The sequence below is a fragment of the Oryx dammah genome, unplaced genomic scaffold (genome assembly GCF_014754425.2).
Source record: "Oryx dammah isolate SB20612 unplaced genomic scaffold, SCBI_Odam_1.1 HiC_scaffold_12, whole genome shotgun sequence".
Taxonomy (NCBI): domain Eukaryota; kingdom Metazoa; phylum Chordata; class Mammalia; order Artiodactyla; family Bovidae; genus Oryx; species Oryx dammah.
Window position 1 is genome coordinate 47,879,830 of NW_024070196.1, and position 26,377 is coordinate 47,906,206.

Here is a 26,377-nt window from a genome sequence, read left to right on the forward strand (position 1 = left end):
AATTCACGTTGCTGTGCAGCAGAAACTAACACAGCATTGCAAAGCAACTATACTCCCGTTTTTAAAAAAATGTATGTGAGTAGAAAAAACCCATAGTTTCTTCCTCCATCTCGGCTGAAATGCAGTGGGTTGGGAAAACACACAGCACAGCTGGAGGAAGGACATTTGAGGCAGCTGGGAGCTCCCCCAGCTCATGTGGCAGGCTCTGGGAAGATCAGTCTGTGAGAAAGAGGTCTTTGGATTTCGAGAGAGAGACAGGGAGCAAATGTCCTGTTACTGGATGGCACCTCTGCAAAGAAGCAAGAGATGGGGGTTGTCTGGTATGACTATAGAAAAACAGCAAAGATCTGTGGATTCCAGTGGTGGCTTGAAAAAGGCAAAGGATAGCAACATAAATTGAACAGGTTCGGAGGAAAAAAGACCCAAAGTATTGCAGCCAAAAGGAGTAGGCTGGTACTCAATACCCATTATCTTCCTTTTCTTTGGTAACTGAACCTTGAATTTTTGGCAGGTGGAGTGGGGAAGAGTACCCACCTCAGAGAAGTCTAAACTCAGTCTCTCTTGCCACTGGGGTTGGCCATGGAATGGGGTTCAAGACCAGAGAAGCCCCAAAACGATTCTCAAAGTGTGGTGTCTGGACTAGCAGCCTCAGCATTACTGGGGGACATGTTAGAAATTAAAAAAAAATCTTGGTTGCCACCCAAGATACACTTAGTCAAAAACTCTGACAGTGGAGCCCATTCACCTTTGTTTTAAGTCTCTCTGGGTGATTCTGATGCTGTTGAAAAGTTTGAGAACCACTGTTCTAGTTTAAATGCAAGCAGCAGCAATGTTCTGCAACATTTTTGGAAATCTGTTTAATGCGAGCTAGACTAGGTACGTAGTATGTTCTTTTTGCCCTTTTCCTTCTTTCTGCTACCTGGAATACACACACAATGGCTGAAACACTAGCAGCCATCTTGGGCCATGAGACAAACTTGAAAATGAAAGCCACCCACAGAGGATCGTGGGGTAGCAAGACAGGAGCAGTCTTAATCTCTGATGCCTAAGGAGTAGTCTTAGACTTACTTAAGTACCTGAGATAAACCGTGTTTCAGCTACTAGTTTTGATTGTTTCCTGTTATACTGAACCCAGTGCTAATCCATGTAGATATTTCTTTGTATGCTTGAGATGGTGAACAAAGATTTTCACTATGCTTGCACACAACATTTCCAGTTCTGTAACCAGAAGGTGACTCCATGGCAAGGGAGCTAGATGGCTTGCACTTGGGGAATGGCAGGGAATGGTAGCAATCCCATTGTTTTTGGCTGCTGCTGGTGGTGGTGGTGGGTACAAGGCTGAAGAGAGGGCTATTATGAGAGAAGGGCCAAGCAGAGATAGACAATTCAGTGTTAATTTACAGCACCAGGAATATTACTCCAAGAGGGCGCTTCATTTTCCCAATTCAAGGCATCCTAGTTAAAATGATGCATGGTAGCCCAGCAGCCATGCTGATTAGTGAGGGTGCTTGAAATGAGGGTTCTGGATTCAGGGCAGATGAGCCCAGGGAAGTGCCATCTGATTAACAGGCTGACTTTGTTAGGTGCGACCAGCTATTTACATAATCCTGTGATGAAGAATACATTATGTACACACACACAGGCATTGAAGGGGCGACCTCTGGAAATTCCTCCTGCTAACGTAATTTTCCTTCTAACCAGGCTGAGTGCAGACACCCAGCTCTGTGGCAATTTTTCTCATCAGGGAGAGAAGGGAAACCTTATTACTGGTTGATGTGCGAACCGCAGGCCTGCTGGAGTGGGCTAGATTGGACTTGCTGACCAACTACACTGCCTGTTTCTCTCCCATTCCTAACGAAATGATCCCCAAGAGTTCTGTGCGATTTTGGAGGGTAGAATTGATTTTTAAAATGCTCCCAGAGATGCCAATGGGGAAATGTATGGCTGATGGGGAAACAGAAAATAATATTCTCATCATTTCTGCTTTGCAACGGCTTTGGGATTTCCAAGGAGCAGTGAGGGCTGGGAGGTGGAGAGGCCAGGGAAGAGGAAAGGGTGTTTCCCAAGGGAAAGCTTTCTCTTTCTAACATTCCAGGGAGCAAGAGAAAAGGTCTCCTCCATCACTGACCCCACAGGTCCACCCACATTCTCCTCTGTCATCTCTGTCTTCACTTTGCAATTCCTCCTGGAAATCTCAGCACAATGGCCTCGTGCAGCAGACCCCAACCTTTTTGGCACCAAGGACTGGCTTCGTGGAAGACAGTTCTTCCACTGATGATGGGGAGGGGGATGGTTTCAGGCTGATTCTAATAAGGAGTAAGCAACCTAGATCCTCGTATGTGCAGTTCACAGTAGGGTTCACGCTCCTATGTGAATCTAATGCTGGTGCTGATCTGAACAGGAGACTGAGCTCAAGTGGTAATGGGAGCAATGGAGAGTGGCTGTAGACACAGATGAAGCTTCACTTGCTAACCCACCGCTCACCTCCTGCTGTGTGGCCCAGTTTCTTACAGGCCACAGACTGGTACTGGTCCGTGGCCTTGGGGGTTGGGGACCCTGTCCTAGTGGACCAACGGAAAGCTCCGTGTCTATAAACAGAAGGTATCTCAGCCCAGTGTTGAAATGCAGAGTGCAGCAGGGGGCTTTTGCAGCTGAGCCAGAAGAGCCTAGTGGCTGGTTCACAGGTCCCAGGGGATGATCATAAATAATCAGACCTGCTTGTATTTATTGCAACTACAATGTGTCAGGCATTCACATCACCATCATCACCATCATCATTTATGTTTATGTCTGTGTTAATTTACCAGGACCCTTCTTTAAAAGAAAAAATTAAGCTTGGGGTATAGTTGCTTTACAACGTCGTCTTATTTCTGCTGTACCATGAAGTGTATCAGCTATATGTGTACATATGTCGCCTCCCTTATACCTCCCAATCTCATCCAACGAGGCCATCACAGAGCTTCCCACTAGCTAGCTATTTTACACATAGTAGTGTATATTTGCCAACGCCATTCTGCTCATTCTTTCCATCCCCCCATTTCCCCATCGAGCATCCAAAATGTCTGTTCGCTACGTCTGTGTCTCTATTCCTGCCTTGCAAATAGGTTCGTCTGCACCATTTGTCCAGATTTCACATATACGCATTGGTTTAGTCGCTAAGTCATGTCCAACTCTTGCGACCTTATGGACTGTGGCCTGCCAGGCTCCTCTGTCCATGGGGATTTTCTAGGCAAGAATACTGGAGTGGGTTGCAAGTTCCTTCTCTGGGGTATATGCATTACTATACGATATTTGTTTTTTTCCTTCTGACTTGTCTCTGTATGACAGTCTCTAAGTCCATCCATGTCTCTACCAACGATCTAGGGGTGTTTTTATAAAGGATCACAAACTGAGGGGCTTAAACTAGCAGAAACTTATTCTTTCACAGCTCTGGAAGCCAGAAGTCCAAAATCAAGGTGCTGGCAAGACCACACTCCCTCTGAAACTGGTTGGGGCCCCTCAGGTCTCAGCCCCACAGGTTTCTCCCAGAAAATCCTTCCCTGCCTCTTCCAGCTTCTGGGCATGGCCGGCAGTCCCTGGCGCACCTTGGTTTGTAAACACATCACTCCAATCTCTACCTCCGTTATCTGTGATCTTCTTGTGGGGTCTATATCCAAACCCCCTCTTCTTATAAGGGCACTGGGGCTTCCCTGGTGGCACAAATGTTAGACTCTGCCAGCAATGCAGGAGACCCAGGTTCCATCTCTGGGTCGGGAGGATCCCCTGAAGAAGGGAATGGCAACCCACTCCAGTATTTTTGCCTGGAGAATTTCCATGGATGGAGGAGCCTGGTGGGCTACAGTTCATGGGGTCACAAAGAGTTGGACATGACTGAGCGACTAATACACACACACACACACACACACACACACACACACACACACACACACACAAGGACACTAGTCCTGTTGGATGAGGGCCTACCTTTATGATCTCATCTTAAGTTGATGATTTCTGCAAAAACCTTCTTTCCAACTAAGGTCACATTCATAGATTTTGAAGGTTAGGACTTCAATATCTCTCTTTTTGGGATCATTAAATCCATAACACAATGTCTTTCTTTCATCCTTTGCAGAGAACTTTCATGTGGATTATCGCCCCTTTTTGGACTTTTTCTTTTTTTAACTTGGCTGCACTAGGTCTTAGCTGCCACACATGGGACCTTCAATCTTTGTTGCGGCATGTTGGATTTTTAGTTGTAGCACACGAACTCTTGGTTGCGGCATGTGGGGTCATCTTATCTGACCAGGGATTGAACCTGGGCCCCCTGCATTGAGAGTGCAGAGTCTTAGCCACTGGACCACCAGGGAAATTACTGGATATTGCCACTTTGATCATCAACATGGCAGAGTGGAAAGGGTTGATGTTGCCACAGTAGGGGAAACTGAGGCCCAGAGCACTTGTACTTGAATCCTCCCATCTTCCAAGAGCCAAGCCCTTCCCATGAGCTCCCTCCTTTATGTAGAACAGCCCTCTGAGGTGACACCGAACTGAACCCGTCCACATTGCCCTGACCAGCGACTGTACCAATCCCAGCATGGGCTGCCTCATAGCCCGCCATGATTCCAAGCCTTTCCAAGTACCGCATGCTCTCCCAGCCTCCTTTCCTGTGCTGATTTCTTCCTTCCCTCCCAACAATCCCAAGAAGCAGGTAACTCCATTCTCCTGCCACCGCCCCTGCCCACTGTCCTAGGTGATAAAATGGAGTTGCAGACCTAGAGGGGTCGGGGTGGAAGGGAGGCTCAAAAGGGAGGGTATGTATGCATATATGTATGCACGTATAGATGCGTGTACATAGAGCTGATTCACTTCGTTGTACAGGAGAAACTAACATAGCATAGTGAAGCGATTTTCTTTCAGCTTAAAAAAGAAAGAAACGGAGTCACAGAAAGTTCAAGTAGCTAGCTAGCTAAAGAATCTACAAATGGTAAGTCTGGGAATGAGGAGGTGAGCAGAGATGGAACCCCCATTCTGAACCCCTTATACTCTCTGACATCAATATCCATAAAGATACTGTAAACTGACTTTGAAAAAGCAAATGCATATATTAAACATCTCAGGGAAAGGCCTTTAAAAATACCATCGGGGTTTTTTTTAAATAATTTTATTTTTATTTATTTATTTTTGACTGTGCTGAGTCTTCATTGCTGTGCAGGCTTGTTTCTGGTTGTGGCGAGCCGGGGCGACTCTCTAGCTGTGTTGTGCAAGCTTCTCTTTGCAGTGGCTTCTCTTGTTGTGGAGCACGGGCTCAAGGGCACACAGCAATAGTAGGTGTGGATCCCGAGCTCTAGAGCGCAGGCTCAAAAGTTGTGGCACACAGGCTTGGTTGCTATATCGCACATGGGATCTTCTCAGATCAGGGACCGAACCCATGTCTCCTGCATTGGCAGGTGGATTCTTTATTACTGAGCCACCAGGGAAGCCCAAACCAGCACTGAAAGTGAAAGTCACTCAGTCATGTCCAATTCTTTGTGACCCCATGGACTGTAGCCTACCAGGCTCCTCTGTCCGTGGGATTCTCCAAACAAGAATACTGGAGTGGGTTGCCATTTCCTTCTCCAGGGGATCTTCCCAACCCAGGGGTCAAACCCAGGTCTCCTGCATTGCAGGCAGATTCTTTACCATCTGAGCCATGAGGGAAGCCCAAGAATACTGGCGTGGGTAGCCCATCCCTCCTCCAAGGGATCTTTCCAACCCAGGGATTGAAAGTAGTCTCCTGCATTGCAGGCAAATTCTTTACTGCTGAGCCACCAAGGAAGCCCCATCATTGCCTCTATTTAGTTTCAAAACATTTTCATCCCCCCTAAAGGAAACTCTATATCCATAGTGGTCACTCCCCCGCCTCCCCTCCTCCCAGCCCCTGGTAACCACCAATCTACTGTCCGTCTCCATGGATTTGCCTCTTCTGGACACTTCCTATAAAAGGGATCGTACACTGTATGGTCTTGTGTCTGGCTTATATCACTCAGCATCATGTTTCTGAGGTTCATCTGTGTTAAAGTCTGTGTCAGTGCTTCACTCTTTTTTATTGCCTAATAATATTCCAGAGTAAGAACACACCTCATTGCATGTATCCATGCATTAACTGAGGGCCACCTGGGTTGTTATTGGACCACTTCCTGGCTACTATGCGTAATGACGCTACAACTATTTGAGTTCAAGTTTATGTGGATGAAGGTTGTCATTTCTCTGGTGTGGATACCTAGGAGTGGGGATGTGAAAATGCCTTTTTATTTATTTACTTTTTTGGCTGTGCATTTGGCATGTGGGATCTTAGTTCCCTCACCAGGGTTTGAACTCACTCCTCCCTCTGCATTGGAGGCATGGAGTCTTAACCACTGGATCACCAGGGAAGTTCCCAAAGCCTTTTGAAAACAGGTAATTACCTAGACTGTTTCTTAAGATGAATTGTCTTTAATTTCTTTGCACTGTAAAAGTTATAATAATCTTCCAAATTTATGAATCTCCTTTCCTCCAAAGTGGTCCAAGCACTTTTAAAAATCCTATACGATTCATCTCGCTGGCATCTGGGCAGAGGGAAGGAATTTTTACTGTTATTTCATAAAGCAACAGAGTCGGGAAGAGGCCTCTTCCTCAGGTCTGAGCCCAGAGGCTGGGCTGAGCAGATGCTGACCACGGGGCAGGCGTCTGTCCCAGGGTCCCTGGTCTGCTTTCCACTTCCAGGCACTTGGGTGACACCCCCGCTCCTTCTTCTGTGAATGTGGCTTGTTGTGACTCCCAGAACGCTGTGTTCTGAGCCCTGAACGTTCCTAGATGGTGTCTCATTAATTATAGTCTCAGCCCATTGGCTGCCTTTCCAGCTGCATCTTAATGAGTGACCGTTCCTGGCCGACTCTTTCTTAGCACAGGAGTTCTTTGTTGGAACTCGTGCCTCTTCTGATTTTCAGAGCACAATCAATGGGATGCTGTGAGGCGAGCTGGTCTCCTTTCCCATTTGGGGAACAGGAAAGGATCCTTGTATAGGATGAGCTCTGATCCTGGCACAGACCCCACCCCACAGCCAACAAGGGAGCCCTTGACATGTGGAGGAGGATGTCACTGGGTTCCAGCGCTACCTACTCCGGGTTGTTTTGTTGTTGTTGTTGTTCACTCGCTCAGTCGTGTCCAGCTCTTGGCGACCCCATGGACTGCAGTGTGATAGGCATCCCTATCCTTCACTATTCCCTGGAGTTTGCTCAGACTCATACCCATTGAGTTGGTGATGCCATCCAACCATCTCATCTGCTGTTGTCCCCTTCTCCTGCCTTCAATCCTTCCCAGCATTTGGGTCTTTTCCAATGAATCAGCTCTTCCCATCAGGTGGCCAAAGTATTGGAGCTTCAACTTCAGCATCAGTCCTTCCAATGAATATTCAGGACTGATCTGCTTTAGGATTGACTGGTTTGATCCCCTTGCAGTTCAAGGAACTCTCAAGAGTCTTCTCCAGCACCACAGTTCAAAGGCATCCATTCTTCGGTGCTCAGCTTTCTTTATGGTCCAACTCTCACATCCGTACATGACTACTGGAAAAACCATAGCTTTGACTAGACGACCTTGGCTGGATCCTACTTTGAGAGAATCTAGTTTCCACACAGCAGACAGGGAAGAAATACCATCTTGTTCTGCTCAAACCATCTCCTGGTTCCCACCCCAGAGAGAGTGAGAGGCAAAGTCCTGCAGGATCAGGACGCTCTTGGTCTCTTTGGTTTCCTCTTCTACCTCACTCCCTTGCACATGCTTTCCAGACAACACCGTCTCTGTGCTGTGCCTTGAATATGGCAGAATCGTTGCATCGACTGTCCTGCCTGGAATACTTTCCCCAGACACCTACATGGCTTCATCCTCTTTCTTGAGCATCTTTGTCCAAATGACACCACCCCACCCCCGTCACCCCCATCCCCATTTTCTGCAGTGAGTTCCACGGCTCTGATCACCCATGACACTACGTATTTCTTGTCAACTTTGAAGCCATGTCTGGGATGGGGGCTCCATGAAGGAAGGTGTCTTCTTCTCCATCTTGTGGGGAAGAGATGGGGAAAAAGATACTGTCTGCAAGTCTGTCTAGTTTGAAGTTCTAAAAACATTTTGTTCTGGTTGTTGTTGTTTAGTCAGTAAGTCACATCCAGTCCTTTTGCAACCCTATGAACTGTAGCCCGCCAGGTTCCTCAGTCCAGGAAGTCTCCAGGCAAGAATACTGGAGTGGGTTGCCATGCCCTCCTCCAAGGGATCTTCCTGATCCAGGAATCAAACCTGCGTCTCCTGCATTGACCGGAGAATTCTTTACCATCCAGGATGCCCTCTAAAAGCATTTTGGGGAAGAAAATTGGAGGGCTTTTTGAAAATGCCTTGATTTGGGTAAAGAAGAGGAATGTTGGCCTGGTTCCCCTGGAGAACAAAATCAAGATCTTAGAAGGAGCTGTTTGTTGCTTAATGACGCCAACCTTGGCAAAGAGGCTGGGGCCTTGGGTTCCACGTAGAGACAACTGTAGGCACAGAGATCACGATCCAGAAATGATGCAGGCTCGGGAACACCTGTGTGGGTTAGGACCAGGAACCCAGATGGATCTCACTGCTGCAGCACTGGCCTGGGCAGTAGGAAAGTGGGGGACTCTAACAAAAATGTCAAGGCATAGAAATTCCGATAAGGACTGTGATGATCTTGGGTTTTACTGGCCTGATGGAATGGGAGGTGAGAGTCAGAAATCAGGGCAACTTACAGGAGAGCCAGTGACGCTTTGTTTCTACACACCTGATCTGACAGACGGAGAGTCACACCTACTACTGATATTCTGTGGGGTCACCAGCGCCCTTTCTGATTGGTCAGCATCACATCTCTGGTCTGTTCTGATTGGCTGGAGCCTGTTCCAATCCAATAGGAAAAGAGCTTGAATCCCATCCTTTGCACCCAGTGCACATGGAAAATAAGAGGCAGCAAATAATGTTTTGCACTTTCTTGGGCATGTGGCCTCGGTGATGCTCTAATCTCTGGTTGGAAGTGGTCCAGCAAGAACTTTTTTTTTTTTTAATTTTATTTGGCAGCACTGGGTCTTAGTTGCAGCATTTTGAATTTTTCTAATTGTGGGATTCCGGATCTAGTTCCCTGAACAAGGATTGAACCCAGGCACCCTGCATTGAGAGCACGGAGTCTCAGCGACTGGACCACTGGGAAGTCTCCAGAGATTACTTCTTAATGAGACTCTTCCGTGAGTCTTCACAGGCTTTCTTGGTTGCGTACCCGGAGGGTCAGAAGACGAAAAGCAGCTGGTCTTGCTGAAATGACCATGTGGGTTTCCAATTGTAGAGGATTGTGCTAACTACAGGAGAAGGCAATGGCAACCCACTCTAATGCTCTTGCCTGGAGAATCCCATGGATGGAGGAGCATGGTAGGCTGCAGTTCATGGGGTCGCTAAGAGTCGGATTTGACTGAGCGACTTCACTTTCACTTTTCACTTTCATGCATTGGAGAAGGAAATGGCAACCTACTCTAGTATTCTTGCCTGGAGAATCCTAGGGACAGAGGAGCCTGTTGGGTGCCGTCTATGGGGTCACACAGAGTCGGACACGACTGACGTGACTTAGCAGCAGCAGCAGTGCTAACTACATTAGTCACGAAAAGTGAAAAACAAGCTTCATTCTTCTTCGGATTGCAGCTTCAAGTTTCTGCCAGCAGTTAGCATGGAAGAAACACCGACGCACAATAGTAAACCGTTTAACAGATCAATCCTGCGGAGTTGCAACTTGTCTCACTCGGTAGCTAAGCAAATTTCCCTCTCTCCCCGAGGACATCCGCTAACAGCACTGTGGGCTAGCAGTAACAGACCAATAATTCTGGGTTCTGTCAGCACCGGGAAACCCAACTCCCATCTCATTTACCTTCAATTCATCCTCAGTGAAGACCGGGGTGAGGGAGCCCAACTTTACTTATCCGTCTATTTGCTTCTAATACAAGATGGAGATTCTATTCCAAAATGTTCATTTAAAACAAGAAAACAATTCAATTTAAGAAGGCAAGTGTCCCCACAAGGGCCAGGGCTGTAACTGAGTTATTACATGGGACCGCCCTTTGGGATGGCATGTGGAAGAGAAGGCATCAACTTCCCTGGGTAATGTCACTTTTTTTTTTCTTGCCACCTAGCTAAAAAAGGAGGCAGTTGAGAAATAAGAAACGTATTTTATTTCTCCAAAGTTGTAGTCGCTTTTCGTTTTCAATATTTTTGCCTCCTGGAAGCATAGACAGATGAATTTCTAGGAGACAAAGATGCTTCAAAGGCCAGTCCTGAGATCAGAGCCCATGCCAGCAATGTTATGGGGGTGGGGGCAGAAGTAGCCAGTGGTCCCTATATTGCTTCTGCTCCCTGGACCTCCCATTTTGCCTGAGTCACTGGGGAGAACAGGTGTCCAGACCCCTTGCAGCCAATAAAACATGAGTGCAATTGATGTATATCCTTTTGAGGCTAAGGCAGATAAGAGCCAGAGGGCCAGCTCTTTGCTTTCTCTCCTTGTGGAGGGGGTAACTTTGGGTACAAGATGGTGTGAGTCAAATCCCTAAGTTACTGAATGGAGTAGACCCCAGATTGACTTGCATCAAGCCTTGTGTGAGCGTGATAGATACATTTTGTGCATCACCAAAATCCCAGGTCTTGGGATTTGTGGGAGCTGGATTATGGTGACACAATTCCCAGAGAATCCAGGCATGGTGGCCACCTGGAAACAAGCGGACTCTCCAGCAAACACACTCACGTTCAAGCACAATGGACTGAACTCACTGGACGACCCCTGCTGGGGACACTGGGGTGTCAGTGAGAAATATAGGAAAAGGGAAATAAGTACTAAACTCAAAGGCATGAGTTACCAATGGTGAACTTTTGAGACAGAGCCCTGGGCTCTAAGGGGAGAGATGGTTTTTCTCGATGTCCATCAAAATTGTATAGAGAGGGCTTCCCTGGTGACGCAGTGGTAAAGAATCTGGGTGCCAATGCAGGAGACATGGGGTCGATCCCTGATCTGGGAAGATGCCATATACCGTGAGGCAACTAAGACTGTGTGCCACAGCTACTGAGCCCGCGTGCCTAAAGCCAAGGAGAGGAGCCACTGCAACGAGCTTGTGCACCACAACCAGAGAGTCGTCCACACTCGCCACCACTAGGGAAAAGCCCACGCGGCAGAGAAGACCCAGCACAACCAGAAAAAGTCATACGGGGAGGTTTTATCAAGTGAGGATTTGCAGTTGAGTGTACAGACGTGAACTCTGGATAACTGAAGCCAACAGGGAATTTGTCAGAAGGATCCTGGGATTCAGAACTGGTGGTCAGGCTCGGGAACAGGGCAGGTACCATGACTGAATCTGGGCAACAAAGGCTGCCGCGTGTCTTGTCATGGAGGCGCTAGTGGACGAAGGTCAGTAGTTGTTTTGTGGCAGTCGAGGATCAGAGTATTCAGTTGCCCAGTTTAGGTGCTGTGCTCTCACTGGTGGTGGTGAAGGGGTGGGAGGGAGGGACATGGATCCTACTTGGCTATAGTTATCCACTGGATCATAGAAAAGGCAAGAGAATTCCAAAAAATCATCTTCTTCTGCTATATTGACTACACCAAAGCCTTTGACTATGTGGATCACAACAAACTGGGGAAAATCCTTAAAGAGATGGGAATACCAGACCACCTGACCTGCCTCCTGAGAAGTCTGCATGCAGGTCAAGAAGCAACAGTTAGAACTGGGCATGGAAAAATGGTCTGGTTCCAAATTGGGAAAGGAGTATGCCAAGGCTGTATATTGTCACCCTGCTTATTTAACTTATATGCAGAGTACATCATGTGAAATGCCAGGGTGGAGGAAGCACAAGCTGGAATCAAGATTGCCAGGAGAAATACCAATAACCTCAGATATGCAGATGACACCACCCTTATGGCAGAAAGCAAAGAAGAACTAAAGAGTCTCTTGATGAAAGTGAAAGAGGAGAGTGAGAAAACTGGCTTAAAACCCAACATTCAAAAAACGAAGATCACGGCATCCGGTCCCATCACTTCATGGCAAACAGATGGGGAAACAAGGGAAACAGTGAGAGACTATTTTCTGGGGCTCCGAAATCACTGCAGATGGTGACTGCATGCAGCCATGAAATTAAAAGACGCTCGCTCTTTGGAAGAAAAGCTATGACCAACCTAGAGAACAGATTAAAAAGCAGAGAAATTACTTTGTTGACAAAGGTCCATCTAGTCAAAGCTATCATTTTTCCAGTAGTCGTGTATGGATATGAGAGTTGGACCATAAAGAAAGCTGAGCACCAAAGAATTGATGCTTTAGAATTGTGGTGTTGGAGAAGACTCTTGAGAGTCCCTTGGGTGGCTCCAACCAGTCAACCCTAAAGGAAATCAGTCCTGAATATTCATTGGAAGGACTGATGCTGAAGCTGAAGCTCCAATACTTTGGCCACCTGATGCAAAGAACTGACTCACTGGAAAAGACCCTGATGCTGGGAAAGATTGAAGGCATGAGGAGAAGGGGACGACAGAGGACGAGATGGTTGGATGGCATCGCCAACTCGGTGGACAGGGGTTTGAGCAAGTTCTGGGAGTTGGTCATGGACAGGGAAGCTTGGCATGCTGCAGTCCATGAGGTTGCAAAGAGTGGGACCCGACTGAGCTGCTGAACTGAACTGATAGTTTTATGTCGACTACTGGGCAAGGACCGCGTAAGTAATGGATGATACCGCCCCCTAGTGGGGACCTCGGTAGTACAAGCACTGTAGCCGACAGAGGTTTTATCTGGCACTGAATTTTCTGAACAAACATAAGCTGCAGCCAGCAGCCCTGATCAGGGTAGAATGGAATTTACTCCCTTAGTCCTGTTGGCTGCCCTGAGCCCTTCTGAGGTAAAATATACGCCCTATAAAGTTTAACCATTTCAACTAATTTAACCATTCAACTAGTTTCGTGACTTTATGTAGTTGCGGAAAAATTACCACCATCCCTTTTCAGAACATTTCCATCGGCCTAAGTTCCCCTTGAAGCATTTGCAATTAATTTCTGTTTCTATACAGGCCCCTGACAGTCACTGATCAGTTTTCTGTCTCTAAAGAGGTGTCTTTCTAGAAATTTCATATGATGGACTCTTACAGTATGTAATTTTTTTGTGCTTGGATTCTTTCATCCCAGTTGCTTGGTTCATCAGTGGTGTTTTCCCTTTTTATTGCCAAACAGTGTTCAGTCCTCTGACTACCCCTCAGTTTGTTTACTCTTCTCAAGTGGAGGGATATTTGCATTAATTTCCAGTGGTTGGCGATGATGAATGGTGTTGTGTCTTAATGTTTGCCCATCTGTCTGTGTGGGCAGGTGTTTTCATTTCTCTGGACAACCTGGCAGTAGCATCACTATTTTATGGCAAGTGGACATTTAATGTGTCCATCAACTGCCCAACCGTTTTCCAGCAATGGTTTCTCGTTTTACATTCCCACCACCAGTACAGAGATTCATTTCCTCACATCCATGCCGACACTTATTATCCGTCTTTTTAATTTTAGCCATCCAAATGAGACAGCGTATTAAAAAGCAGAGACATTACTTTGCCAACAAAGGCCCGTCTAGTCAAGGCTATGGTTTTTCCAGTGGTCATGTATGGATGTGAGAGCTGGACTATAAAGAAAGCTGAGCACCGAAGAATTGATGCTTTTGAACTGTGGTGTTGGAAAGACTCTTGAGAGCTCCTTGGACTGCAAGGAGATCCAACTAGTCTATCCTAAAGGAGCTCAATCCTGAGTGTTCATTGGAAGGACTGATGTTGAAGCTGAAACTCCAATACTTTGGCCACCTCATGCAAAGAACTGACTCATTGGAAAAGACCCTGATGCTGGGAAAGACTGAAGGTGGGAGGAGAAGGGGACGACAGAGATTGAGTCAATGGACATGCTGCTGCTGCTGCTAAGTCGCTTCAGTCGTGTCCGACTCTGTGTGACCCCATAGATGGCAGCCCACCAGGCTCCCCTGTCCCTGGGATTCTCCAGGCAAGAACACTGGAGTGGGCTGCCATTTCCTTCTCCAATGCATGAAAGTGAAAAGTGAAAGTGAAGTCGCTCAGTCGTGTCTGACTCTTAGTGACCCCATGGACTGCAACCCACCAGGCTCCTCCGTCCATGGGATTTTCCAGGCAACAGTACTGAAGTGGGGAGCCGCTGCCTTCTCCAAAATGGACATGAGTTTGGGTAAATTCCGGGAGTTGGTGACGGACAGGGAGGCCTGACGTGCTGCAGTCCATGGGGTCACAAAGAGTCAGACATGACCGAGCGACTGAACTGAACTGAATGAGTGTTATTGTGTTTTAATTTGCATCTCCCAATGTCTAACTCTATCAAGCATTTCAATTCCCCTAACACTTCAGAATTAAATGAATTACTATGGTCAATCTTAGAATCACGGAACCACTGCTCTAGCATCAAATTTAATCTGTAGAATTTGGAAAGAACCAGATAATAACACAGGAAGGAGGCATTTTGGCCCATGGCCAACCAAAAAAATCTGAAGAAAATGAGAAGAGTAGTTAAAAGCAGGATGATGGAACAAACATAACAATAATACGTTTTATGACATCAACCATTTAAATTCATTATCCACACGACCACATATAATTAGAAGTATTTCACATTCCCTATCTCAAATATCCTTGTAAAATTGGGATTAAAAAAAAATCTGCTTCTTGTCAATGCCAGTAAATACAGTGTCTGAATTATGAGCTGTTCGGGGTACCAGATGCAGGCTCTGGCGTCTGCACTGGAGCTGTTGGCTGGGTGGTTCCTCTCTGCCTCGGGTGAGCCGAGTCCCTCAGCCAAGGTTTCATCACCTCCCCCTTAATCGTTAACGAGTGTGTCTGCTGAGGAGTCTGGGAGAATCCATTAGAATGTGAGGTCCACGTCAAAAGGGCACAGCCAGACAGCAGCAGCCAAGAGCCTCCCCGACTGCCCCTGGGCTGATCTCTGCGATTAAAGCAGACCTTTTACAAATTAGTGAAGAAATGTTCTAGTTTCCTCTGCCGAGGCTCAGCTTTGTAGATTTCATTTCGAGAAGCATAAGCAGTAATCTGGTCGTAAAAATCCTGTGTCCCACGCGGACTTCCTGACATATTGGATAAATAAGAGCCTGGGGAGAAAAGAGACCTTGTTTCTCCCTTCCGAATGATTAAGGGAACAAGAGCTAGTTTGTCGCCTCTGTGGCTTTTCTGGCAAATTCAAGGAAGGAGCCTTCTCTGAGGGTCGGTGAGAAATGATTACTGTATAAGGACATAGCAACCTTCAGATAATCAAACATCAGGCGCTAACCCCCTGTTTGTCTAATGATCGCCAAAACCCTCCCTGGGTCTCTGCCCAGCTGTCTTGGGGTGGAGGGGTGGGGTGGACAAGGTAATACTCTGATTCAAATCCATGGCATGCCACTCATTAGCTGTATGTCTTTGGCAAATTACTTAACCTTTCTGGTCCTCAGTTTCCTCCTCTTTATAAAGGGGATAATAAGAGTACCATCCCATGGCTTTCCTGGTGGCTCAGTAGTAAAGAATCCACCTGCCAATGCAGGGTACATGGGTTCAGTCCCTGGTCCGGGAAGATCCTACATGCCATGAAGCAACTAAACCCTAGTGCCACAACTATTGAGCCTGTGCTCTAGAGCCTGGGAGCCACAACTCCTGAGCCCAAGTGCTGAAACAACTGAAGGCTGCATGCTCAAGAACCCGTGCTCTGCAACAGGAGAAACCACCACAGTGAAAAACCACAACTAGAGAAAGCCCGCCTGGAGCAACGACAGACCCAGCACAACCAAGAATAAATAACTTAATAAATAAAATTATTTAAAAAAGAGTACCATCCCGTTTGACTTTCCCATGGCTACTGTTACAGACATTCATAAACTTGATGGCTTTAAACGACAGACATTTATTCTCTTTCGGTTCTGGAGGCCGAAAGTCTCCAGAAGTCAAGGTGCCCTACCCTTCCTGCCTCTTCCAGCTTCTTGTGGAGGCCACATCCCTGGCAATCCTTGGCTTGTGGCCACATCACTCCTTCTCTGCCTCTGCTTCACATGGCCTTCTTCTGTGTCTCTGGGCCCCCCTTTCTTCATCTCTTAGAAGGACTCTCTGGTAGGACTTAGGGCCACCCTGATCCACCATGATCTCACCTTGATCCTTACCTTAATCACATCAGCAAAGACCCCATTTCCCAATAAGGTCACATTCGTTGTTTCCAGAGGGTAGGATTTGGTCTTCATATTCAGCCCAGCACCTATCACATGGGGCTACTGGGAGGATGCATCAGCAATTACTAGTTTATTATTATTATCGAAGGAGGTGGTGGACAGGGATCAGTGAGGAAGTTGACAGAAGATGTGTTCCCATGGAGATGACGATGTAGACAAAGGTTTAAGGCTGAAACTGGTTGTGTAAAGGGAGACCCATCTCACTGGCTGGGGTGGAGTTGAAATGTGGCTGAAACAAGGGAGGAACCTGGTGCCAGGATGGACTGCTGGTCCCCATTTCAGGACTCAAACCCGGGCTGTTTGCCTCTAGAGCCTGCATTCCCACCAGGGATGGGTTCAAGACCCCACCCCACCACCCTGCACCACGAGCCTTCTGTGTCTGTCTTCATCCCTTCAGACTAAAACAAGCAGGAACCTGTGGTCTTTGCCCCGACTCCTTCAAGTCTTCACCTGCTTTTGTCTGAGAATGAGTTTAATCAGAGAAGTGAGATCATGCAAACACAAAGGAAAACAGTCAAAGGGGACCAAATAATAATAATAATGTACCCACTAAGCATACTCAAGGATGTTTCTGTTTTTTCTCAAGAGCTAAACAGATAATATTCTGAGCTATCTCCTGTGAGCTGTCTTGTAGATACTGAAACCCCCACCAGGTGGAGAAGTTAATTGCGTGATGACCAGACTGTAGCATGCCATAAGTGGCCACAGTGCTGAATACTGACCTCAAAGAAACGGAAACAAACTGACCCTGAAACTGAAGATTAACTGTTCGATTAAGATGAGGCAGATCGGACTACTGATGACCAATTTCATGATGACTGTCAAAGCTGACTGTGCTATTTCTGCACGGAGCTCCCTTCCTCTGTCTACAAAAGCTCTTGCCCACTGATTCTGTTGTCAGTAGGGGGATTTGACCTTTGGACAGGTGTCTTCCCTACTCCCTGGTTGCTGGATCCAAAATAAAGCAAATTTTCCTTTCCACCAACCTGGCCTCTTTGTTGGTTTTTGAGTGGTGAGCAGCCAGACCCCACCTTTTGATAACGTTATGACCTCGGAAGGGTGCAGTATTTGCACTTGAAGCTGAACTAGGCTGCGGCACTTGAAAAAAACAAAAGCTTCTTTGATACAGTCCACATGCTTCACCGTTTACCCATTTAAAGTGTATAATCCAATAATATTTAATAGATTTATAGAATGATGCCACCATCTCCACAATCAATTTTAGAACATTTCATTACCCTAAAAAGACACCCTGAATCTCCTAGCTGTCTCCCCTGATCCCTCCCAGACCAGGCAACAATAAAGTTTCTTTCTTTCTTTATGGATTTACCTAGTCTGACATTTCACAGAAATAGAATTATATAATATGGAGTCTTTTGTGACTAGCTTCTTTCACTTAGCATGAGGCTTTCAAGGTTAAAACGTGTTGTAATATGCAACACACTTCATTCCCTTTTATTGCTGAAGGATTGTGATATTCTTGAGTTGAGAGGTATAACTACTTAGGAGGAATCAAAATAAAATAGCCAAGTACTTCCTAAGTGCCAAGCATTGTGCAAATTATATGCATTATTTCAACTGAGATGCCTACAGAGTTTGGGCAGGCAAAACAAATAGGTGAAGCAGATTTGGTAGAAACTACTATGAACCCTAGTTCATGCTAATCCAAAGGACTCCGTTAGTTATTGCCTAAAAGAATTTGGGCCATGGATTTCCAGATCTTCTGATTCTTTTGAGATAAGTCAGAAATATGGATTTATTTGTTTGTGTGAAATCTCCTATATATATATACACCAAATAAAATTCACTTTCTGGCTGGATTCAGACAAAAGACTTCTTACAGTCCTTCAGTTCAGTTCAGTCACTCAGTCATGTCCGACTCTTTGCAACCCCATGGACTGCAGCACACCAGGCTTCTCTGTCCATCACCAACTCCTAAAGCTTGCTCAAACTTGTGTCCATGAAGTCAGTGATACCACCCAACCATCTCATCCTCCGTTCATCCCCTTCTCCTCCTGCCTTCAATCTTTCAGCATTAGGGGTTTTTCTAACGAGTCAGCTCTTCGCATCAGGTGGCCAAAGTATTGGAGCTTCAGTTTCAGCATCAGTCCTTCCAAAGAATATTCAAGACTGATTTCTTTTAGGATTGACTGGTTTGATCTCATTGCTTGTAGTCAACAGAGTCTTAAGACTCTCTGCTTGTAAAGTAACAAAAGTTAAAAGTAAATTGCTGAGCAGTGTCCGACTCTTTGCAACTCCATGGACTGTAGTCTGCCGGGCTCCTCTGTCCATGGAATTCTCCAGGCAAGAATACTGGAGTGGCTAGTCATTTACTTCTCCAGGGAATCTTCCTGTTCCAGGGATCGAATCCAGGTCTCCTGCATCACAGGTAGATTCTTTACCATCTGAGCCACCAGGAAATCATAAAGCGAAAAGATGGTCTTTAAATAACTACAGCAGACCATGACTGTTTGTAACCCCAAAGTCAATTTGGGAGGAAGAGTAACCGACTCACTCTGGTTTTGCCCAGACTGTCTCAGTTTTAAAATTGAAAGTGCCCTATCCTAGGAACCTTCTGACATGGCTGGTCACTGTACTGGGGGACCAGTCTATTCCTCTGAGGTGCCCATATACAGGATATTGTGGTTGCTCACCCTTGGGAACTACTCTCAGAGTGAAGGTATGGACACAAGAAAAGAAAGAAGGAAATCTCTTCTCTTTATTGAGTCCTGATTTTTGAATCCAAGACACCATTCTCTTTCTCCAACTTTCTCATTCATCAGATCTGACTTTCGGCTATTGTCAATGATGATATCACTATTATGACCAAGACCATCATCACCATCACCATCACATCACCACCACCATGATACTCACCATCACCATGTTCATGATTATCATTATCACCAACATTACCATTGGCATTGCCATCATCACCCTCACCATCACTATCATCATCGTCACCTTCGCCACAATCTCCATCTCCATCACCATCACCACCACTTATCACCAATAGCCTCATCATCACTCACCTCCTCCTCTGCATCCTTCTACCATCAGTCTTTTCCAGGATGAAGTATGAAAGTGAAGAAGAGAGACCCTGGAGTTAGATATGGGTTGCACCATTTCCAACCCATGTAACTGCACCATTTCCAACCCATGTAACTGTAAGAGTATTAGCTACAATACTAATATTGTAGCTAGTATTAGTATTATTAGCTCAAAATCCTCACTCATAAGTTGAAGATAATATAGGCTCAGACACTGAGGAAGCAGCTGCTCTAAGGATAAAATGAAACAATGACTCTGAAGCACTTAGCCACAGGGCCAGCACTCAGTAAGGATTAATCACCATCATCATGGAAACGGATCTCAATATGATTCAGCAAACTCGGCTTTCAGAGATTCACCAAACGGGGCAGTTCTAATTTCTGGAAATTGTTGATAGTTTTTGCCTCTGATGCTCAGGTTAGGCTCCTCAGGATAGCACGACATTTTCAGAGGGATACTGGTGATGTTTGTGCTTCCTAGGTAGCTCAGTGGTAAAGAACTCGCCTACCAATGCAGGAGACATTGGTTCGATTCCTGGGCCAGAAAAATCCCCTGGAGAAGGGAATGGTTACTGACTCCAGTATTCTTGACTGGGGAATTCCATGGACAGAGGAGCCTGGTGGGTTACAGTCCATGGGGTCACACGGAGTCAGATACAACTGAACGACTGAACAACAACGACTGGTGAGGTTTGCCTTCAAAGAGGATTCTCCATGAATAACACTGAGGAACATGAAACAAGACCAAATATGGGAAAGTCTTTTATAAACTGTAGAGTGCTGAGCAGATGTCAGAGAATGGGGGTTACAACGCACTGTCTAGCTTTTGGCCACTCACAGAACCAAGAAGGGTATCCAGTCCAGTTCTTTGCAGAACTGAGGACAAAGCACCCCAAACCAGGTCTCCCTTCTAGCTTCACCTCCCTTCTAGCTTCACGTAAGCTAGAAGCTTCTGGAGGTTGTGCAAAAAAGGAAGGCACTCTCCTATTTCCCATGGTGTCCTTCAGTAGGAAACTCATGTCATTTGTTGTTGCTGCTGCTAAGTCACTTCAGTCGTGTCCCACTCTGTGCGACCCCAGAGATGGCAGCCCACCAGGCTCCCCCATCCCTGGGTTTCTCCAGGCAAGAACACTGGAGTGGGTTGCCATTTCCTTCTCCAATGCATGAAAGTGAAAAGTGAAAGTGAAGTCGCTCAGCCATGTCCGACTCTTCGAGACCCCATGGACTGCAGCCTACCAGGATCCTCCATCGATGGGATTTCCCAGGCAAGAGTACTGGAGTGGGGAGCCATTGTCTTCTCCAAACTCATGTCATAAATAATCTCAATTAAAATAATCCCAAATTACTGGTGACCTTTTTGTTTGCTTATTCTGAAAGTTCCAGAGTCCCTACCTAGACACAGAAGCTTGCAGAGAAATCAGGCCACGGAAAGGCAAATATTCACAGTGAACTTGGCAAAGCCCTATTCTGGGAATTCTCACTGTGTGTCCGTCCAATGTGGGATCCCAGTGGGGATGTGTGTAGCTGAGGAGGCTTTATTTTGTTTGCTGTGTCTCCCAGAAGCAGGATTGTACAGCAGAGAGAGGGCATGGGGTGACACCTTAAAAATGAGTCAGCAAGTATAATCTGGAAAAGGTTATGGTAGGGGCTTCCCTGAAACTAGAGAGTAGCCTCACTCATTGCAACTAGGGAAAGCCTGCAGCAGCAACAAACTGATCTCCATTAAATCACCTAAAATCACTCAATCAATCAATCTTTTTTTTTTTTACAAAGGTTATGGTAAAAACCAACCAAACAAACAAAAACACCTTAGACTATAGTTACAGCCTCTTAGCTCATCACTGAGATTCTAGATCGGTTAGAGGGAAGAATGATTATTCATCCTGGGCAAGGGGAATATTGGAGCTGAGATGGGGAGGTTCAGTGAGGGGGGTGGGGCTCATGGGGGCTTCAGGAGGTAGCTGGTCTCACCTACCGAGGTCCTTGAATGCACCATGTGGAGTATGCATTTTGTCCTAAGCTTTGAGTCTTCCCACAATCTGTGGACAAGGGCAGGATTTGGGTAAGAAGGTGGCATGGCAGGACTGTGTTTTGTGGAAAGGACACCCACTAGATCTGCCGTGGCTGCTCAGAAGTTCTCTCTATATCCAGAATTACAAATTGCCGAGGGCTCTTAGGATGATATGCCGCAGTCCTGAGGGGTTATAACTTCACTGCAGGTTGCTTTTAGTTAATGGAGATCAGTTTCGGGGTTCCTATGTCACCTGGTGGCAGGTGGCCCCTCAAAGGGAAAGTGAGAATGCTCCCGGATATATGTTTTGGAAGGCAAAGGGAACACTTTTCAATAAAAATAAATGAATGTGCTGATTTTGACCTTTTTAAACTCTGTGACATCTAGATGGAGACCAAAAAAATGTCATTTCATCCAGGTGCTCTTATATTAATTTATAAAGTAAAATACCAAGATTAATTCTCATTCAAATCCGCACCCACCTAAGGTTCTTGAAAATGAAATTCCATTAACAATTCCTTTCATTTTTATTTTCAAGAATTTTTTAGTATGCAGGTACTCTGGCTTCAGTGATTCTGTACTTGAGCACAACAGGGATTCTGTAAGCATTCGGAAAACTGTTTTTTTTTTTTTTTTTCTTTCCATTACAGGACACAATGCAGTATTTTAGAGTTTGTTATTTAGAGCCTCTTAACATTATGCGAACAGGTATCTGAGATACTATTCACATTTGTTAGTGAATTTTAGGTCTGATGACAGTGAGTGATTTAAAATTCCTGCTCTGAGTAACTGGATCATTTATCCCTTTTTTTGTGAGTGATAGATACACCCACCCAATCCAGCATTTGTTAGCAAGAGTGAAGACAGTTTCTGCAGCTATGACTACCCAACAGTAGTGGTTGGGAAAAGGAATTACATACTGCTCACATACTAGTTTTCTAGTAAATAACCCCTTCCCAAGGCCCCTTTGGGAGGCAAGGAAGTAAAAGGCATACCGAGAACCTTGAGCCACAAATGACTGTCACTTTAGACTCAGGCACAGGCAAGGCAGAAATCAATCTCTAGTTTGGTGCTAAAACCTAAAATGAGGGTGAAAGGGAAACTGACAACAGAATGAACAATAGATAGAACAGAATCCTTTTCCCTGTAACTAAGAATAGTGAGTTTTACTTGGTCTGCGGATGGGTTCAGGCAGGGCTGCCAAGCACAGCTGGGCAATTTGTGCACTGCACAAGGGCTCCACATTCACATCGCAGATACGGTCAATCTTCTGACAGAGGGAAGTCGAGTGTCTTATGGAAGGGCACCTCTTTCTGATTTGCATGAAGACTCTGCCCAGAACATCATGAATTAGGAAGAGGAAGCATACGTGTATTTTTATAGCCATCTCTGCTCAGACGGAGAAGCATAGTTTCTAAATCCACCCTCTTTCCTTCGTGATCTCATTAATGAAGGGCATGTTGATTCATGGAGCATGTCAGCAGCAACCTTGGTTATCTGGTTCTGTCATTATGTTTAAAGTCTAGAACATTCACCTGGCATATTGTGAACATTCAATGAATGTCTGTGCCATGAATGAACCAATAGGTCATTCTGTATATGAAGCCACAGATAACTTGACATCTTCCCTTGGCTGTTTTCCCATTGCCTTGAGAATATTAATCATTAATTACGAATTTTTCTGGAGGAAAGGTCATGTGAAGAGGTTTCTAGTTGGAAAGGTAAATAATGAATAAAGGTACTGATGAATTTATTTTCAGGGCAGCAGTGGAGAAACAGACTCAGAAAACAGACCTATGGACACAGGGGGAGGGGAAGAGGAAGAGGGTAAGATGTATGGAGAGAGTAAAATGGAAATTTACAATACCATGTGTAAAATAGACAGCCAATGGGAATTTGCAGTATGACTCAGGGAACTTAAACAGGGGCTCTATGACAATCTAGAAGGGTGATAGGGAGAGAGATGGGAGGGAGGTTCGGGAGAGAGGGGACATGAGTGTATCTATGGCTGATTCTTATTGATGTATGACAGAAAACCACAAAATTCTGTACAGCAATTATCCTTCAGTTAAAAAAATAAAGTGGCAAAAAATAAAATGTGTAAAATGATTTACACTTAAGGTAAAAAAAAGTCTCTGTTCACACGTAATTTACACATTTGTAAAGAACTATTTGGTCAAGAAGATAAAATCTGGAATTTAACTCTACCTAAACACCTCCTTTTATTACTAGTACCCATTTCTCCCAGCCCTCCTCACCAGGTCAGGGGTTCTCACACATTTTGGTCTTTGGGTCCTTTTATTTACAATCTTAAAAATTACTGGGGACCTGTCATGTACAGATGTGAGAGTTGGGCCACAAAGAATTGATGCTTTTGAAGACTCGATAGTCCCTTGGATTGCAAGGAGATCAAACCATTAATCCTAAAAGAAATCACTCTGAATATTCATTGGAAGGATGGTGAAGCTCCTATACACTGGTCACCTGATGTGAAGATCTGATTTATTGGAAAAGACCCTGATGCTGGGAAAGACTGAAGGGAAAAGGAGAAGTGGGAGGCAGAGGATGAGATGGTTAGTACCACTGACTCAATGGACATGAATCTGAGTAAACTCCAAGAGAGTGAAGGACAGGGGAGCCTGATGTGCTGAAGTCTATGGGATCTCAAAGAGTTGAGTGCAACTTAGCAACTGAATAACAACAAAAAGAGCTGTTGCCTGTGTAGGTTATGCTGATCAATGTTTATTGTATTAGAAATTAAAGTGAAGAGTTCTGAAAGCTCAGGATGACAAAAGCACCATCTCATAAGCTGTTAAAAGGACGACATCATCCTTCTGGACAAAACTCTTAATTCGTTTTGATTCACTTCCCAATGTTCACTGTAGCACGGGTCACAACAGCCAAGATGTGGAAGCACCTAAATGTCCATCAACAGATGAACGGATAAAGAAGATGTGGTGCATATATACAGTGGAATAAATGGAATATTACTCAGCCATACAAAAGAAGGAAACAATGTCAACTGCAGAAACACGGATAGACCTAGAGATTATCGTGCTAAATAAAAATAAGTCAGGCAGAGAAAGACAAGTATCATGTGATATCCCTGATGTGTGGAATCTAAACTATGACACACGTGAACTTATCTATGAAACAGAAACAGTCTCACACACACAGAGAACAGACTTGTGAGTAAGAGGAGAGTAAGGGACGGCGGAGCCTGGTGGGCTGCCATCTCTGGGGTCGCATAGAATCGGACACAACTGAAGCGACTCAGCAGCAGCAGCATAGTACAGTTGGACTGACTGAGCAACTGAACTGAACTGATAGTATTATTATGAAAATAGTTTTCATCTCAGACTCCATGAAAGGGTCTCAGGGGCCACCCCGCCCAAGGATTTCGATTCCACACTCTGCCAACTGATGAACAAGGGCAGGCAGAACTTAAGGAGAAGTATTTCACAAAGATCCAAGGAGAAGCATTTGATGGAAAAAAGGAATGAAATGCAACAAGACTAAGTGTGGAAGGGATGTCCTTATCAGCTAGCTCCTCAATGCTGTGCACACACCTGAAGTGTAGAGAAAGGAGCTTGTCACGCTCTGGAGTGCTCCTCTGACTCTATTATCTGCTCATTTTCATAGTTTTGGAGAGAACAAACAACAAAAGAAACCCTCTTGTTCTTCTACTCATACAGTAATTAAGGGCATGGTTCCACCAGATGTATCAGGGCAGGAATGTGCATAATATTAATGAACTTGGAGTATGTACTTGAAGCAAAAAAAGAACATTAATAGACTGTAAGGATTAACAACAGAAATTTGCACTTGGGTAGTAAATAAGGCATTTTGCTATGAATGCGGTGGAGCTAATTAATGAAACTCCTATTACAATTGCTACTCCTCAATAATAATGGCTGGCATGTATATAGCATTTAATGTGTGCCAGGTACTCTTCTGGGCTTTTCCCGGTACCTCCGCTGGTAAAGAAGCCACCTGCTGAGGCAGGGGATGCAAGAGATGTGGGTTCAATCCCTGGGTCAGAAAGATCCCCTGGAGAAGGAAATGGAAACCTGCTCCAGTATTCTTGCCTGTGAAATCCCATGGACGGAGGAGCCTGGCGGGCTACAGTCCATGGGTTTGCCCGCAGAGTCAGACACGACTGAGCGCGCATGAAGACATAGAGAAGAAAGCACTCTTCTGAGGGTTTCCTATGCATCATCTGATTTAATCCTCATGACAACCCTGTGAGTAGGGACTATCATTATCTCCATTTCACAGGTAAGAAAACACACACAGAGAGAGGGTAAGGTGACTTGCCCATGATCACACAGCTTGAAAAGTGGTGGAGCTGGGATTGGAGGCCAAGCATTTGCCACAGTCTAGGAGGTTAGCCTTTGACTGCCCCTTATCCTCTATTCTGTGTTTATAACGCTGGGCAAGAGGTGAGCCAGGCAGAATGCAGGCTGAGAGGATCAAAGCTCTATGAAAGGCTGTGAAAGTTGATGTGTAGCCCAGGTTGGGGCTCACCCTTTTCCTGAGTGCTCATTCCTTGGAGAGTCATGACTTACAAACCAAGGCAGCAGTAAGCTGAGCCCTGCCTGGGGTGTCTGTGAAGCTCTATAATTGGTATCTCTTGGGCTTTGTCTGCTAAGCTCCCTGATCCATCCTTCCCCCATTCCCCTCCAATTATCTGTGGTTCTTTTTGGAGCCGGCCTTATTCTGAGGCACACAGTGTGCTCGGCCAGTCATAACCAGTGTGACCTGGGGTGAGCTCTGAGACTTCCATTGGAACTCTTGGGGGAAAGGCAGCCTTTCTCCTAGGGATGCTAAGTTATTTGAATGGAAGCCTGCAGTAACCTTTGGGAAACCCTGCCTGAAAGGAAAGTCTGCAGACAGAAAAGCAGAACTTGGAAAAAAAGATAAATTGTCAGAAATGTTGCTTGAGCGCCTGGATCCAACTCTGTCTGAAGCCTTTGGACAATGGAGTTAACTCTCCCTTTGGGTTAAGCCAGTGGAACTTGTTTCTTGACAGCTGCTCCAAAA

General features: G+C 45.6%; 1 protein-coding gene and 1 non-coding gene across 2 annotated transcripts in view; both read right to left on the reverse strand.

The window, feature by feature from the left end:
- TMEM132C (transmembrane protein 132C) overlaps positions 1 to 26,377 on the reverse strand; it is a 288,223-nt gene that overhangs the window by 50,499 nt on the left and 211,347 nt on the right. The window lies entirely within an intron of this gene.
- On the reverse strand, positions 4,277 to 4,349 carry TRNAE-CUC. Its single transcript has one exon. It is a non-coding gene; the product is annotated as a tRNA-Glu (tRNA).